Source organism: Triturus cristatus, chromosome 3_2, assembly GCF_964204655.1.
Source record: "Triturus cristatus chromosome 3_2, aTriCri1.1, whole genome shotgun sequence".
NCBI classification, from domain to species: Eukaryota; Metazoa; Chordata; class Amphibia; order Caudata; family Salamandridae; genus Triturus; species Triturus cristatus.
This window is the reverse complement of record NC_140584.1, coordinates 592,482,476-592,500,197: the sequence shown is the minus strand read 5'-3', so window position 1 is coordinate 592,500,197 and position 17,722 is coordinate 592,482,476. Positions and strand designations below refer to the sequence as shown.

Sequence of the window (17,722 nt, the reverse complement as noted above, 5' to 3'; positions counted from 1 at the left end):
CTGTAAGCCTCACCCTGACTGTAGCTTATTTAACCCCACAGATGACGTGATTTGTTATCGTTGTGATTTTATCTTTCGTACACTACCCTCCAGTGAAGCAAATGGTAGAATTATAGACCGTGTTTTTGCCCAACAAAATCACTCTCTCCCCTCTAACAAAGTGTTTAACTTCTAGAATATTAACTGAGATCCCTCCCTAAACATGAGGATATCTTCAACCTATTAATCAGTGAACAACCAGACGCAATATTTCTAACTGAAACATTGTTGCATACAAGTTCAGGACCAGACGTGGCCACGGCTTTACCTGCCAACTATACCCTAGTTAGAAAAGATAGAAATCTAAGGGTAGGAGGAGGCATTGCATTAATCTTTAAAAAATGCTACTCGTGCAAATTTGAGGACCTGCCTCTTACTGGTTGCGAAGCAGCTTTATTTAAACTTACCTTGACTTCTCAGTTTACTTTCTCCAGTATGCTGGTTTATCGGCCCCCAGGACCGTCCGGTCCTTGGGTATCATCATTCCCAGACTTGATTGCCCCCGATCTACTTAAAATGGCTAATTTCACCATTTTAGGTTATTTAAATCTCCATCTTGACAATACTGAGTGCACAACTAGCGGGGCATTGATATCGGATCTGGCTGCTATGAACTTACCACTTTGCAATAGCCGCTCGACTCATATGGCAGGCCACCTATTAGATCCCATCTTTTCTAATTTATCTCGCATTCAATGTCCTCCTGCCTTTCCTTTGTGTTGGTCAAATCACTTTGCGGTCAAATTCTATTTTACTGCCCAAGGGAAGTTGTTTACATCGGTATCTGGATCACAATCACGGAACTGGGGAAATTGGATATGGAAGCATTTAATCAAGCCCTGTCCAATAGTGCTCCTATTATAGATTCGATATCAATGTCTTCTTTGGAAACTATTTACAGTTGGATGTCTAATGCAACTGATGACTGCCTTCCAACTTCTGTTAAACTGCATAACCATCGTCCCCCCCCGCTCCGTGGTTTACGGAACAACTAAAAACCAAATAAAGTAAATGTAAAGCATTGGAAAGATGCTGGAGGAAAAACTATTCCTCAGAATCTAAAATTATATACAAAATCTCCTTAAAAAAATACCAAATTCTATGTAAATTGGCTCGAGCGGAATATGTTTCCTCCAGTATTTCCAATGCAAAGAACTGTTCACGTACTTTGTTTTCTATGGTCAAAAAGTTAGCTGGCTCTTGTACTCAGCCTACTTCTCCTATTCTAGATGAATCACAATGTAACACTCTCGCTAGCTTTTTTATAAATAAAGTGGAGCAAATATATCTAACACTAGATAAAACTAGACCATTGGCGCCTATTCAGTCAGCCCCCTCGCCTGAGCCTATTTTGTCTGCCGAATTGTCCACAAAACTGGAAACGTGGTCCCCTCTCAATATTAATACTTCGCTGCAAGAGGCCATGGTTCCGCCTGATTGGAAACATGCCATGGTCCTCCCACTTTTGAAAACGGCTAATGCCGACCCTGCCCAGTCATCCAATTTCAGGCCTATCTCCCTGCTCCCTATTTTTTCCAAAATCTTGGAAAAACATGTTAACCTACAACTATCTGAGTTTATCGAATCCTCTAATTTTCTGCATTCGTTTCAGTCTGGCTTCCGAGCGTGTTTCTTGACTGAAACGACTCTTCTTGGTGTCACTGAACTGTTAAGGCAACATTTAGATACAGGTAACGCTGTGGCCCTCATACTGTTAGACTTGAGTGCTGCATTTGACACGGTCTCTCACACCATGTTAATTAAATCCTTGCAGTCTCTTGGTATTACTGGTACAGCACTTGGCTGGTTGTCTTCTTTCTTATCCAAGCGGACTTTTCAAGTCTTTTCTTCTAGGGCTGTGTCAAAAATCCACTCTTCTCCTTATGGGGTACCTCAGGGGTCAATTTTAAGCCCTCTTCTGTTTAATGTATGTGTACAACCTTTGGCAGTGATCGCGGAAGAGGCTGGGTTGTCTCTTTTTTCGTATGCTGACGACACCCAAATAATTTTTTCCATTTCTGCAGAAAAGCTGCCAGGACCCTCAACTCTTAAAGTTTGCTTGAGTAATATTGCATCTTGGATGCAAATCAAACCACTCAAGCTCAATGGTGAAAAAACTGAGGTCCTTATTCTAGGGAAAAATAAAGACCGGTGGGGTCCCCAACATTGGCCCAGTACAATGGGTCCTTTACCTGTGCCCACCTCTGAAGTCCTTTACCTGGGATTTATCATTGATAACAATTTATCTATGAAGCAACATGCGGTAAAAACTGCTGCCACCTGCTTCACCATCTTAAAATGGTTGAAGAAAATCATCGGGATGCTCCCTAGTGCTACCCAAAAGACCGTTGTCCAGGCACTTGTAACATCTAGACTGGACTACGGAAATATTCTTTACTTGGGAGCAAATGGGGATGTATTACGTAAGCTTCAGGTGGTGCAGAATTCCGCCGCAAGACTGCTTTGCAAACTCCCAAGAATGTCCTCTACTTCTAGTGCCTTGAGAGAGCTTCACTGGCTTAGAGTGGAAAATCGGACTAATTCTAAAGCTCTGAACTATATGTTCAAGATCAAGACAGGTACTGCCCCTCAATACCTGCAAAACCTAGTCTGACCCTATCAGCCCTCCCGCCTGTTGCGTTGCACGTCTCAGGAAAAAATTGTGGTTCCTAGGGTCAAGCTTACAAGAATGGGTGGTCGCTCTTTTTCCTATCTTGGCCCACTCTTATGGAATTCTCTCCCCATATTGATTTTGTAGAGAAAGACTTTATACAAATTTCCGTAAACTACTAAAAACTTGGTTGTTCAATCAATAGTCTTTCACTTCCTTGGTTCCTTCAGCTCTGCGCTGGGAAACCCTTTTTGGGTAGCTGTGCGCATTATCAAACTATTTTAACATAACATAACACTTATAACGCCCCAAAGGCGAGACCTATTGGCTATGCCAATGCTTGTTCCCTTAAGGGGCCATTCATTGTAGTGAGAACTGTCCTCCCTGTTGAAAGCAATGTTATTGAACTTATTTAAAGAACATGACTCTCCTTTCCCATCAGAATGAACTGAAGGCTTAAATGCCACAATCTATCATTGTTAAGGAACATTGTTCCTCTTCAGCTGTTAGGAGCTGCTACCAATCAAGTTAAATTCCTTTTCATTTCCTTTCTTTCTTTTTGCCTTTACAGAGTTAGTTGAAAAGATTGTAACTACTACTGAAGGTGAATTTAGTTCCTGGTTATAATTGACTTCATTTCAAATTAACTCAATGAAATTTAGTTAATGGTCTTTAAAATTTAAATGTTTGGTGTTTGTTTTGGAACAGAAGATTACACTATAAAGGTGCTCTGCGCAGAATATTCAACGTTAATGAAATCAGTGAAGATTCCATGTTGGACTACAGGAATTTGAAGTATGTAACCTTTCTTTATTCTCCTTAACTTGCATTTAAAATCCTTCAGGTTGTGATCTCGCCATTAACCAAAATGTTCATAGAAACTGTGCCAGAGAGCTGTAGAACTCAGCCTTTGCTTTAGCTGTAGAAATCTTGGTAAAAATAAATTGCATAACATTTCATCACGGTGAAAGAAGGGACTCTAGCATGAGATAGATTCTGCTTTTCTTATGACAATGCATTTATTCATTTTTTAAAGATACATGTTGGCAATCATACGAATGCTTAAAATGGAACACATTCCATTTACCAAAACCTATCTGTACACTGTATAGTGTGTGGATTCTATCAGAGTAATTTAATGGAGACATACGGTTGCCATGAATACAGGTTAATTATTCAAAGTTTAATTTTCTTACATAAAAGGAGCAAATTGCCCTAATTTTATTTTGTAACATTGTAGGAGTATGTCATCTAACACGTTTGTTGTTGCAAAGCTTTATCCATTAATTATGGGATAGGTGGGGAGGTGTCCTTAAAGTCTTGTGAAGTCCAATGCGGTCCAGTGTCCACGTACACAAACTGACATGTTTCCGAAAACCCAAAACAAACTTGTAGTAATTGGTAGTGTTTCTTTGTTTTAGACTATTACTAATATGTACTCTTAATTGACATGTCCTCTTTAAGTAGACAATGTTCTGCTTAGTTACTGTAGAATGTTTGAATTGATTCTTGAGTTGGGAGTCTGTTGGAGCTGGCTGCTCTTGGGCTAGCTCCTCATCCATGTAACCAATAAATCATCCTCTCAAGACAACTTCTGTATCCTGATTATTTACTACATTTTACTGGCGACGAGGCTAGGGCGAAGTAAGCGCTTAAAATCAGCCTGATTCCTGTGACATTAGCTTCATACTGCATAATCGGCCACAAGCGCGATCTTAAAACTTTATTTTCTGCATTATTTCCCCACCGTTTCATGTTAAATCTGCTTTGCGCGAAGCATCTTTTAAACATCTAACAACGCACCTCTCGTTCTTCAGAATTTTCTTGCGGGTGCCATTCTCTGCCGTCTCTAGCTCACTTCTTCTGCACACACAACACTACTCCAGGGCACGTCAGTACGTTACCACGTTGGAGTCTTTGTTCTGCGCATGCGCTATCTTTGTAACCAGCAAATCAACGTTGCCCAGCAACACGAAGAAACACTACCAATTACTACATTACTCATTAGCATATGAAAAACTGGAATCTATCTCGTACAGGTGTCCCTTCTTGCACCAAGTTCATCTATTTGACTTGGTTGCAGGCACAGCCAGTTGAACCTAGTTAGCACCCCTTAACGTTTAGACACACTTATGGCAAACCTAGACTATTCTAGCTCTCTCAACTGTCTGCTGCACCCAATTGTTGATCTTCAGTTTAGATACCGGTTTGACAGTCCACACCTGCATAAGTAACCTTACCAAATCTGCATACTATGAGTTCCACCTCCTACAAAAGGTGAAACTTTTAATTCTCATGAAGACTTCATAACTGGTTTCAAACATTATTTCTCTCCCACATTGTTAGTGCTTTACATTTACTGGTGTTTTTCCGAAAGCTGGGTAATGCCCTTAATTCTGTCATAACTTTCTCAGACATTACTAGTAATCGTACAGCATTCCTCAAGCATTCTCCTCCTTTGCTATAACAATTTAGAATGCTTTACGGATTAACAGATTCCTTCCACATTTCCTCCTTTTCTTGTACAAGCCTTTAGACTTTACTGTTGAAGCTTCTCCTAAAGCAGCTATTGTATCTCGGCTTATTCGGTCTTTCTCCCCTGATGTATCTTGGTATGGTTTTTTCGATGACACCTACTTGTTACCAACCAGGCTTAATTAAATGGCAAACATGAACCCCATTCTTTAGACTGTGCATGCAAAAGGCTTGGGCCCTAAAAAGAACACAAAGCTTTGAAAGGTGATAACAGCTAATATAGTGTTTGAGCTCGGCATCTCTTTTTATAAGCAGGTTAACATTAGTCATGCTGACAAAAAAAACTGAAATGCAGTGAAGAGGAAAGTTCCATTCTGCTGTCCCAGCCGGGCACAGAGCTAATGTGGAAGTAAGCATGTTTTGATATAATTGCTTGCCTTTAGAATCTCTCTCTAACTGAGGCATTGTTCACACAGGGATTCAGATATAATAAGACTGCACAGCAACTCCACCTTCCCTCTCCATAGAGAATCATTGAGGAGAGATGTATAAAGTGACCTTAGATTTTGGGAGGGTGAAATGCAAAGGCTGGTTGCTGTGGGAAAATGTTAGAGAGCAGATATCCGACTGCAGGCATAAGATCTTTCCTTCAAGGTATCTGAGGATAGTAAGGGAGTTAAGAAAAATACAGATCATTCAGCCGATACTAGAACTATGAGGCTCATAATTTAGATACGAGTTAGCGTTTAGTCTATTTATTGCTGATAGTAGGAATGTTCAATCTAAAATGCTTTGGGCTTTTCTAATGTTCATCTTATTTTATGTTATGGCTACTGAGATGGCAATAATAAATTTCCATCATTCTGATTCACAAGGTTTATATGCTGATCGTACATAATAAATTACGTATCATTATAAAACTTCAGTTTGTGTGGGTCTACTTCCTTTAGAGGCCTGGGTGAGGGTCCATGCATCTACAAATAACCACACAGAGTATAGCATTCCCTGGCAGGGTTGCCTGACTCAACATTCTAAAACTAGATATGCCTTACTTGTCACAGAGAAGCATGAGAGGCACTTGTCCAGTGGGGGTCTGATAGACAAGCTTCCCTTGGAGCTGAGAATCTTTCAGAGTATACCCCTCAATTTGGAATTGACTCCCTGATTGATGATATTCTCATGTTGTTGCAGTGTTTCCACCGCCCCTTTTTAAATCTGAATTAACTGAACGTAGAAATATTGTTAATGTTGGAAAGTAGCAGTGGATTTCATCATCATTAACCAGAAGTGCCCAATTGAATGTCTTCATCTAACTTACTAAGTCTTGAATATTTCTAGTTTTTTGTTCAGCTACATGGGGATTTGCTTACAAAGTGATACAATAATTGGTAAAAAAAAAACAATTGACATTAAAACGTAGAACAGACGAAGTGGATACTACAGGGTTACAAAAAAGAATTTGAGAAGCGCTTGAAATTGATGTGAATAAAGGAGAAAGAATAAAAAGAGTAGGCTTTGCCTGTGGGGAATCCCCAATCGTTGATTACACCTCTGGGCCTGAGAGAATGTCTGCTCTTATTCAGCTTGACTTGTTTGACTCTGCATGTCTAGGCATCTTCCTTGGGCTGTAAATAAGGAATATAATATACTCAAGAATAGTTACGCAAGCTAGAGAGGGGAAGAGGAAGCATAAAAGAAACCAGCTGATCTTACAATCGCCTACATTTACCTCAAATTAAAACCTGGTAGCCACTTAGGCCCATTGGTCAAGTTCCTTTCTTATGTTGGTGTTGCTTCTTGACAGTTGTTGGCATTGAAACTTAAATTAATAAAACCTTATTAGGACGGAGGCCCACTTTTTAGGACTACTGAAAACATGTCCACTAGCACAAAGTGTCTCTAGTGGTCTTCACTGGAGCAGGAGCACTATAAACGTTTGGTGCCCATGTATGACCATGCCCAGAAAAGTCTTCAATTGAAGTCCTTTGTTAACGTTCACTTCTTATTTCCCCTTGCTGTCCACATCAAGCAGACCTCTAGAACTAATGTTTAATTTAAAGTAAATGGTGGCAGGGTGTCATTCTATTCTCCAATGCCTCCATCATAGTAGACACTGTCATCTTGTCACTGTGCACACAAGCTAGTCTAGCGTTGCCTTTCCTGTGGCACAGTCCTGCTACTTTGTGTGTACCAGTTTCAGGAAATTACTTATGCCCTTGTGTTTTAGCAAACTGTGATCATTTTGCAAGTGTTCAGACATTACAAGTTCAACTCCAAGAGGGCCACAATTGACTAAAGGCCAATCAGTCAATCAATATATATCTTTATTCAGTTATATTTAAAATCATAAAAGCATACATCTAGACCATAAAGGCAATATCATAAAAACAGTACGTCCATAAAAGAATAAACATTTAGCTGCATAATTAATTTTCATTTACACTGCTGAAGGTAACTACAGCTCTTAAAAACCATACATTAAAAAGAACAAGCTCATCAGGTAACATCTGTAGAAACAGAAAGGTGAATTTGTAAAAAGCCTCTATCTTCGAGTAAAGGAACAATAAAAGTTTTCCTGTGCACAGTATAAAATTAACAAAACATAATAAAGTGTATTTTGACCTGCGGGGACCTGTTGTCGCAGCAGTAGGGATTTAAAGTCCTGGCAGCCTCTTGGATGGGCTAAAGACAGATGTAATACACTAAATCTGTACCCGATGAGCAAACCTCCTTTCTCTGTTATTTTTTTACCAGTGGTAATAGGGCTGCATACCATAGGTAGTAGTTAGCATAACTGTTAGGAATTGAAGTCTCTAGTTGGCATAGGTATGCACCCAGTCCAAGTAGGGACCACCACTCTTGTCAGGGTAAGTCGGATACACATCCTAAATTAACCTCTGCTGACCCTCTGGCAGCTTGGCACTGGGCCGGCAGGCTTCAGTTAGGAGACCATGTGTAAAGTATTTGTCTAACACTGATTGCAGTAAAACTGTGAAAACACTAGACAAAAATAATCCACACCACACCATATAAGAAAGATTGAGAATGTGCATCTGAGTAAAACATGACCAAAACAACAAAAATCCAATAAGTAGAAGTAAAGATATAAATAATCAAAGATTAAATCCCAAAATATTGCTTAGAAGTTAATAGTCCTGAAAGGTTACTTGGGGTCACGCTAGACTGGGGTAAATCCAAAGTTCACGCTGATCATGATGGAGGGCAGGCCAACTTCAGGATTCAGACAGGTTCCGATGACAAAATACCTTGGTTGTACCAAGCATTGATGTCGAAGACTTGATGCGAGGAGTCATGCCGTCAATTCCGGGGATGGGGGCGTAGCCTCAACGCCGATCCGCACAGTCGATGAAGGCTTCTGTGTCTAACTCCTTCACAATGCAGGTGCTTCGTATATGTCAAGGCTATGGCGTTGAACCTCGCGGGCTGGACCTACGTCGTTGTTGAGCCATGCAGGGATGTCCTTGGCTCGGTACTGCGTTGGCGGCGCAAGGGCACTGTGTTTGGCTTTGATAAGTGCAAAGTCGTCACTGCATCGATTTTTGAAGCAAAAACAGCTGCAGAACCCACGTCTGAGGCCCAGGACTGGATTTGGCACCTCCGGCAAGGAAGGACTCGCAGATTGCAGAGAACAGCATCTGAAGCAGAGTTGAAGAATGTCTTTGATGGCCCTGAGACTTCAAGAATGGGGCAAGCCAGCAAGCCATTAAAGAAACTTGGTTTCAAGGATGTAGAGAGCAGGTCCATTCCTTCTCACTCCCAGGCAGGAATCAATCAGGCAGCAGGCCAACACAGCAGATCATGTAGAAAAATGGCAGTCCCTCCTGCAGCATAGCAGTCATCAGCCAACACAGCAAAACAGCAGAGTGGCAGTCGCTACAGCAGCACAGCAGATCTTCTTCCAGGCAGAATGTCCTTGGTTCCAGCAAGCTTCTGATTTGTTGGTGTCAGGGGTCCAGTACTTCTACCCAAATGTGCCTTTGAAGTGGGGGAGACTTCAAAGAGACCTTTGAAAATCACAAGGTCCCTGTCTTTTCTGCCCTGGCTCCACACTCACTATGGGGGCTGGGGGGTGTAGGCAGCTTTTTGTGTGGGGACAGGCACAGCCCTAATCATGTGGGTCAGCTCCTCCTTCCCAATCTACCTCAGGAAGGCCCATCAGCCTGGTGATAGGCCATCAGGATACCAAGGTAACACCCCAGCTCCCTTTGTGTGACTGTCTGGAGGGAATGCACAAAGTCCAGCTGTCACCCAACCCATACATGTATTCAGAGATGGGCAGAGGCACAGAATGATTAAAGTAAGAAAATTTCAACTTCTTAAAAATGATGGATTTAGGCTCAGATCTCTGTACTGGGATTAATGTTTGACAATGCTCAGGATTACGTCCATCTTTTTGTGTTCCTTTAGTCACCCCAAGTGGTAAGGGTATGCCCAGGTGTAAGTCCCGTGCTCACTATGCCATTGGATCAAGCTAGCCTGGCTGATGAGGAGGTGATACCCTGAAACTGGTCCTAGGATGCTTATTTCCATTCTAGGGAGGACCTGGCCTGGCAGTTCAGGTTGGACTGTTCCCATCGGAAAAAGGGTGAAGACTGATTTGCCTGTGGCTGAGCCCAAACTGGAATGGCAAGGTGAGCAAATAAATGATGGATTTAAGCCCAGATCACTGGCATTTTCAGACTTGCAATTTAAAATCCGACTATACCATAAGTTGAGATTTTAAATTGTGAGTCCAGAAATGCCAAACTCCAAATCTTATCTTTTCCTAGTTGGAAATTACACTTAAAAAATGTTTCACTGCAATTCCAATGTTAACCTATGGGAGAGATGGGCCTTGCAGTAGTGAGAAACTCATTTATCAGTTTTTCACTACCAGGACATGTAAAACTCAAACCTACATGTCCTACTTTTTAAATACACTGCACCCTCCCCATAGGGATGCTTAGGGCCTACCTTAGGGGTGACTTGCATGTAATGAAAGGAATGGTTGGGGGCCTGGCAAGTAGGTTAACTTGGCAGGTCGAAATGGCTGTTTAAAACTGCACTCACAGGCTCTGCAGTGGCAGTTCTAAGGCATGTTTAAAGGACTTCTGAAGTGGGTGGCACAATCAGTGCTGAAGTGCCATAGTAACATTTAATTTACAGACCCTAGGCACAAATGTTGCAATTTTTCTAGGGACTTCTAAATAAACTAAAAATGCAAATTGTGGATAAGCCAATGTTACCATGTTTTGAGTACAGAGCATATGCACTGTAGCACTGGTTAGAGGTGGTTAAGGGCCCAAAATCCTGAAGCCAGCATAAATGAAGTCCGCAAACCAGGTCAGAAGGCAAAAAGACATTGGAAACGATGGCAAGTATGCCAGGTCCAACAGCAATGTACTTTCGGGCAGAGTTTCAACAGTTCAGACTCCTCCCTTACCAATATGTTCAGTTCTAGGAAGTGACCCTTCCCCTATTTGTAGTCCATTTTGAGTATACCCTCTGGGCTACAAAATAACTCCACCATACCCATCCTCTTGAATGAGTCCCTGATATACCTAAGCCATGGGATTTTTTTAAGCATAATCAAGTAACAAGCAATCCCTTAGTTTTAATCGATTCATGCGAAGTTCCTTCTTGGTCCATACCCTGATCCATCCATCCTAACAAAGGACGAAGGGCTATGAGATCACTAAGATGCTTTAATCGCAACTCCAACTGCACACAGTAGATTGATGTACTTTGGGGAACACACAAAAGGAATCTCAGAAATTTATTGTCTGCTATTTGTGGTTCATGTTTTAGCCACATAACCCCAGATATTACTCTCTTAGGACACCTCAGAGATGCACTTAAAGTGGTAAATTTTAACCGGTGCCTTAAGCGGTCTACTTCCCAATCATGTTGCGTACCTAAATACAGCTGCATTGGTCCTGCTAAGCTCCTCTTTCTTTGCTGTAAGTAAGGGTTTCCATCTCATGTTGGAGCTGAACAATACCCTCAAATAAGGGAAAGCCTTTACTTTTGCAAGAGCATGCTTACTCATACTGAATGATTAAGCTCTTGTCGAGTTAGGACCCACATCCATGATAAAAGATTTAGCAAAATTAACGGACAGGTGCAACTTATTCATAAACTTATCAAAGGAATTCACAAGGCTTTTCTAACCCTTAGCAGTCCTGGCCATCAATACCGTGCCATCCACTTATAAAAGTACCAGGAGTGGTTGAGGGCTGATATAGGGGCAATCTACCTTGGAAGCTACTTACATCTGTTCAAGCCTATTTGTATGAAGGGGAAATAAAAAAAGGGGCAAGTATGCACCCTTGACATACCCCACTCTGCATGTACTAACTGTTTCACAATGAGTCATTTGTATAGCTAACTGAGGTCCCGTAAGAAGTAAACTATATTCGGGTCCACCCCCATTCCCAAAAGAATTCACCACATCTGTTGTGATTAAGTCAGTCAAAAGCCTAAGTAAGATCCATAAAGGTGAGATGGACTGACTTGGAACAGGCAACAATATATTTGTTAACCATATAGGCTTAAAGCCATATTGTGAATCTGAAATAATGTTGTTCTCCTTTGTCCAGCATGATAGTCTAGTCAATAACGCCCACCCCAGGACCTTTGCAACGGAATCAATAAGCGATATAGAACTGTAACGCTGCGGGCTGTCTATCACACTTTTTTAAAACGGGCACCATAGCCGCCATGGAACAAGAGAATGGGGCGGGCTTCTCTGACCGCATTTAAAATCAGAGTTGATGCGGAACACCAAAATTCCACATCGCTAATAAACAAGTCTGGAGGAATACCATCAGGACCCGGGGCCTTGTGTCTAGTAAGACCCTAAATACCCTGGTTTATCTCATCTAGAGTAAACTCAAGGTTCTGCATCTTCATAGTTGAAATCCCTGACTCTGAGGGCATAGAGGCGAGTGAACAATTATATACACCCTCAAAGTGAGTAACCCATTGTAAGAAAATGTCCTCTTTTTGCATAGTTGCTCCCACGTTTTGCTAAACTGCTGATGTAATTTGATTGAGTGTTCCCTGGATTCCTGCCAAACAGGTACCTAGGGCCTATGTTCTTTCCCTAAACTGCATTGAAAACAAAACCCAATTGGCACTCTTTGGCCACAGGTCAGTCCCTTTTAATTAGTACCACAGAACTCTTCTCCAAGAAGATGCCCAAAAAGGTAAACTGGACAATTAGCTCTCAAAAGGCTTTTGACACCCTGAAAGAGGCAATGTCCTCCGCACCAATTCTCAAAGCCCCAGAATATACCACACAGTTCATAGTGGCGACTGATGCCTCTGAGCTAGGGATAGAGGCAGTCGTATCCCTGAACAGTGATGAAGGCCAAGACCAACCAGTTGCTTTTTAAGCAGGAGGCTTCTACCCAGGGAGCAGCTTTGGAATGCCATTGAGAGGGAGGCCTTTGCTGTGGTTTTGTCCCTGAAGAAGCTGAGACCATACTTGTTTGGTACTCACTTCCTAGTTTAAACTGACTACAGACCTCTCAAATGGCTAATGCAGATGAAAGGTGAAAATCCTAAACCTTTGAGGTGGTCTATCTCCCTATAGGGAATGGACTTTATAGTGGAACACAGACCTGGGACTGCCAATGCAGATGGACTTTCCAGGTTCTTCCACTTAGACACATTATCTTTCGTTTGGGGTGGGAGGGGTGTGAGAAAGTGTCCTCTTTTTGCATGGTTGCCCCCACTTTTTGCTAAACTGCTGATGTACTTTGTCTGAGTGTACCCAGGGCCTATGTTCTTTCCCTAAACTGCATTGAAAACCAAACCCAATTGGCACTCTTTGGCCACAGGTCAGTAAAAACCCAATTGGCACTCTTTGGGCACAGGTCAGACCCACAGGTACCAAGGGCACTGGGGCCAGAGAAGGCTTCTAAGGGCTGCAGCACTTATTGTGCCATCCTTGGAGGCCCTGTAACTTTACTCACAAATTCTGCCTTTGCAGGATGCCTGTTTTGGTGCAGAACAAAGTGAAGAGTCGACATGGCACACATCCCTGTGTGCCATGCCTACAACCCACTGCCCTGGCATAGGCCAGCCACTCTAGCTTGGTGCACTATACCGGTGGTGAGGGTACAGGTGCATGAGCCCTACAGTGTCTAAGCCAATTCTTAGACATTGTAAGTGCTGTAATGCCAGTAAGAGTATATGGTGCTGGGAGTTTGTCATTACAAACTCCACAGTTCCAAAATGGCTTTACTGAAACCTGGGAAGTTTGGTATCAAGCTTCTAATCACATTAATCCCACACTGATGCCAGTGTGGGATTTAATGTGCATCTTAAGGATGCCCCATGAAAAACTACCTAACACGAGTGCCCAGGCTGAGTGGCTGCTCGCCAGCTGACACCGCCTGACATGTTTCTGGACCTCTGGGTCAAGAGCCTGCCGCTCTCAGGGGTCTGACACAATCCACATCCTGGGACGAGGTGCCTAGGATGTGCAGGGTCCACGAAGGGGAATCTTCAAAGGCTTGCCGCCTTTGTGAGCTTCCCCAGGCCTTTGCTGCTTCCAGCAACTGGCCCCCACTGGTTCTGACCCCCACTTTGGGTGAGAGAATCGGCTGGAAAACCAAGGGAGGAGTGCCCACCTTTGCCAACCGCACCCCTCGGGTGGGGGAGGTGAGATGAAGCACAACTCTCGGTCCCCGCCATCTTGTAGATTGTAGATGGGGGGGACCCAGCAATCCAGAGTGTGACATATGCCCCCCCTCCCACTGGAGTGTGGCATAATAGGGGTTGTACCCACCCCAAGGAAGGGACCCATTGGTCCCAACCATTATCTACCTGTAACGCCCCTAAATCTAGTATTTAGGGGCACCCCTGAACCTTGCCTCCTCAGACAAGAACCGACCAAGAAGAGAAGGACCGAAGAGCAGTGCTGAAACTAAGAAAAGGAGGATGCCCACAGACTTTGCCCCAGCCCTACCGGCCTGTCCCCATCTCGAACCTGCTCCAGCCAAATCCCGGTGTGTCCTGCTGCCTCAAGAACCCGAAGGACCTACCCTGCCTTCCAAACCAAAGACTTTGTCTCCCGTGAGCACTGGATTTGCACACCCACAGACTCTAGCGCCGGCCAAATCCGCGAGTCTGCACCACTCTGCACCCTACGCCCGAGTTAGAGTGGCCCAATTCCACGAGGGGTCTCCCCGGCGATCCTGATCTAAGATCTTGTGGTCTCTGACCTGCCTCGAATCTCCAAGCAAAGCTTGCAGCCTCTTTCTGAAGGATCACCACGATCGTGACCAGAACTGGTAGGAAAACCCGACGCCTAAAGACACCCCTGCACCCGACGTCCCACGGTCTTGGGTGGCCCAACCAACTGTGTCCCAGCATCCCCAGGCATCCCAACTTGCCTCTCTAATCGGTGGTCACCTCCAGAAGATCTTCGTCCCCGTGCCTGCAGTCTTTGTTGCAACCGGAGAATCCCCATTGAAATCAACAGGGCACCCAACGCCAAAACAGCACCATGCACCCAGCCGCCACTGCGGGTGTACTTTGGGTGCTAACTTGGATCCCCCTTTGCCCTGTTTCTAACACCAGGAGCTTTGCTCCCACAACCTTGTGGCCTGCTCATGAGCAGCCACCAAGTAGAGGCCCCCGATATCCCCCATTGGATAACATTGGGCCTCAGCACTCTGCACCCAGCTACCCTCGTGCCGCTGAGCATGTTTGAAGAGTGCATCTTTGACCCTGGGGGAAGCCTGGTTCTAACCCCAGAATACCAACTCTCACAAATAACTACTTGCATGTAAACCGATAACTCAATTTCCTTTCCATAGGATTCCATTGACTGCTTTTCTGGAAAATTGTTCAAAGTGTGGAGTTGGTTTTGTATGAGAAATTGAAAAACTGCAAATAACTAAAAACTGCTTTACTTACCCTTTCTCTGAGTAGAAAAAGTAATCCATAAAGTAATCTGTAAAGTACTCAAAAGTAATCTAACAGTAATTTCCACTGTATTTAAAAGCTATTCAAACCTGTAACAAAGACATTTTCATTCAGCTTGCTTGTATTGTTCAACCGCCTTGAAAAGTACCATTTACCCTTGCTGGTGCCAGGCTTGCTTGGTTCTAGAAAATGAATACAACTAAATAATATTTTTATACAAATCAAATTGGTCTGAGTTCAGTCTTTGAGTGTGTGACATCATTTGCTGAGTGTGTACAACAAATGCTTAACACTACCCTCTGATAAAGCCTTACTGCTCACCCACACTACCACAAATAGAGAGGTGCTTTCTACTTTTACCTCTGCCTACCTTTGGGGTTCAACTGGACTCTGCACACTACCTCATTTGGTATAGTATATACAGAGCCAGCTTCCCACACCTATTGGCTAGTGGTAATATGGTGACATAAAGTAGGGGCGTTATCTTGTGCAAAACAGGAATGGGTAATGAGATTCCAAAAGGCAGAACTATTTTTGCTCACTTGCATAAGATCGTCCCAAGCTGTTTCCCTCAAAGCGCTAAGGGTCAAAATGTAAGTCTGTATCAAATTATACCACTTGCTTCTAGGTGCGTTAAATAATCTCCCTCAATTTCTCTCCCGAACTGCTTTTTGTCCGGCTTATCCTTTTTAGGGCAAATGGAATTATCTTTTGTATAGTACAAAGGGCATAGGGAGCATGTTGGGACAGTGTGAAGTGTTGCAGCCTTATATTCTGTACAACATTGGATTTCACTTGATAATAGCAGTTAAGGAAACCAAATAATTTAGCGAAAGTAGCAGCAAATCTGTACTCCGTGTTTTTCATACTTTTGTGTGTGATTGGTAATGGGATATGTTCAGTCATCTAACAAAACCACATCTACATAGGACTAATTATTTACTTATTTTGTTATGGTTAATCAATGGGTATTCTCAGTTGGTGTGGTTAGTATAAAGTTTCAGTAATTTTCCAATTTTCCATGCTGCTTGTTTCTCATTGCCTGATATCATCCTGCATGACAGGATGGCGGTTTGAGGTCTCTGAAAAGTGATTTACAGTCCTGTCTTTCCAGTGCTTTAGAAATACATTTTTGTCGGTTTCCTTTTTGCGATTTCCATCACATTTTGCACTCTCTACAGCCCATTATGGTTCCGGTAAAACTGTGGGTGGATCCCGACATAAGTTTTTAAAAGTACTCGGTTTGGCAATTTGTTTATTTTTCCAACTATTTATCCTGTCTCTGAATGAATGGCATAATTTTGCATTAGTTACTTAAATGATGTCTTTTTTGTTTTTTTTTGTTTTGTTTTTTACTTGTGATTTGCAAAGCGGATGCAAATTGTGTCCTAGAAAACATGTGTGCCAATTTAATATTAAACTGAATATTCTGTTGCAGTGTGTTATATGGTGAAAACACCATGATCTCACTATTTCTGTATCTTGGCCATATAGCTAGAAATTTCGGGCTTGACTAGAGTGAATAGCCTCAGAGAAAAAGTAATCAGGTTTGACCTTGGAAGGTATGTCATAATCCAACTAGATAAACATCTGTTGCCTGCGGTGATTGCAAATAGAACCTAAGATAATAAAGGCTTCCTATGACCTATTCTTTATCTAAGTTAGTGTGGCTTTGCTCACTTTGGTATGATGTAACTAAATGTTGTGCGAGGGCATGTTTTATCAGCTTTGGTGGACTGGCCAGTTAAACCTGCTCCTGGTGGGGCAAATTCACTGCACAGCTTATGTTGACTAACCAGGTTATTCTGTACTTGAAAGTATAGGCCTTCATAACGTCCTCATCTCCAGCATGCTGCTTTGATGAAATAGCAATTTAAAATTATAAGCTAATTACGTGTTTTTTTTATTTCATTTTATTTTGTTTGGAGTGAGCTACAAAAGGACAGCGATGTATGTATACGTTAGACTAGTAAGCATCCTTGCTTCAGTTTGATGTTAAACTGATGGTATTACAACTAGCAGGGTAGCTTTTCTAAAAAGTATCAGTAAATTAATAGCCTGATGCAAGATCAAACAATGTGAGTGTTAAGGACCTATAAATCCATTTGATCCACTCAAATGATGTTTCTACATGGAGTTCTGATTGTGTCCTCCAGGTTGAGTTGAGGCAGTGACTGCATTGAGTGCTTCTGATCTGCGTAATATCAAAGTGCCTTCATCATAGCATATTAAGATGAGGAACAAGTTGCAAAGCCAAGCATATTGTAGTGATGTTTGGATCTGGTTGAACTTGGCTTCTAAGAGCTACAGTGTTAATCATCTTTTCTTGTGTTTGAAAATCCATTTGCTTTTTTCAGTAGGATTGGAAATGTAATATTTCTTGATAAAAAGCCTTCTGCATATTTGTTAATGTTAGTTTAGGTATTTTTATGTAGTGCAAACGTGCTGCCTTTCGGATGCTTCAGACCGCTTTAAGGCACTGTAGCAGATAGAAATAACAAATCCAAATGGGAACAGGCACTTAAGAGTAGCATCATGCCCTGAGGAATATGCACTGGAAGGATTTCACCCTGTAAACCATGAATGTCCAAGTTTTAGTAGTATGTTTGCTGCCAAAGGAAAATGATGTTAGATTTGAAATCTCGTCTTCTTCCTACG

The 17,722-nt window shown here is 42.4% G+C and overlaps 1 protein-coding gene across 10 annotated transcripts in view; it reads left to right on the top strand.

Moving 5' to 3' along the window:
- The window catches only part of TMEM39B (transmembrane protein 39B), a 253,297-nt gene that overhangs the window by 67,436 nt on the left and 168,139 nt on the right, over nucleotides 1-17,722 (top strand). For 4 of the 10 annotated variants that reach the window (XM_085648447.1, XM_085648442.1, XM_085648448.1 and 1 more), the window contains one exon: nucleotides 3,359-3,445. The exons of the other annotated variants lie outside the window; for them this stretch is intronic. The gene's annotated coding sequence lies outside the window, so the exon portion shown is untranslated. The remainder of the gene's footprint in view (nucleotides 1-3,358; nucleotides 3,446-17,722) is intronic. 10 annotated transcript variants of the gene reach the window in all.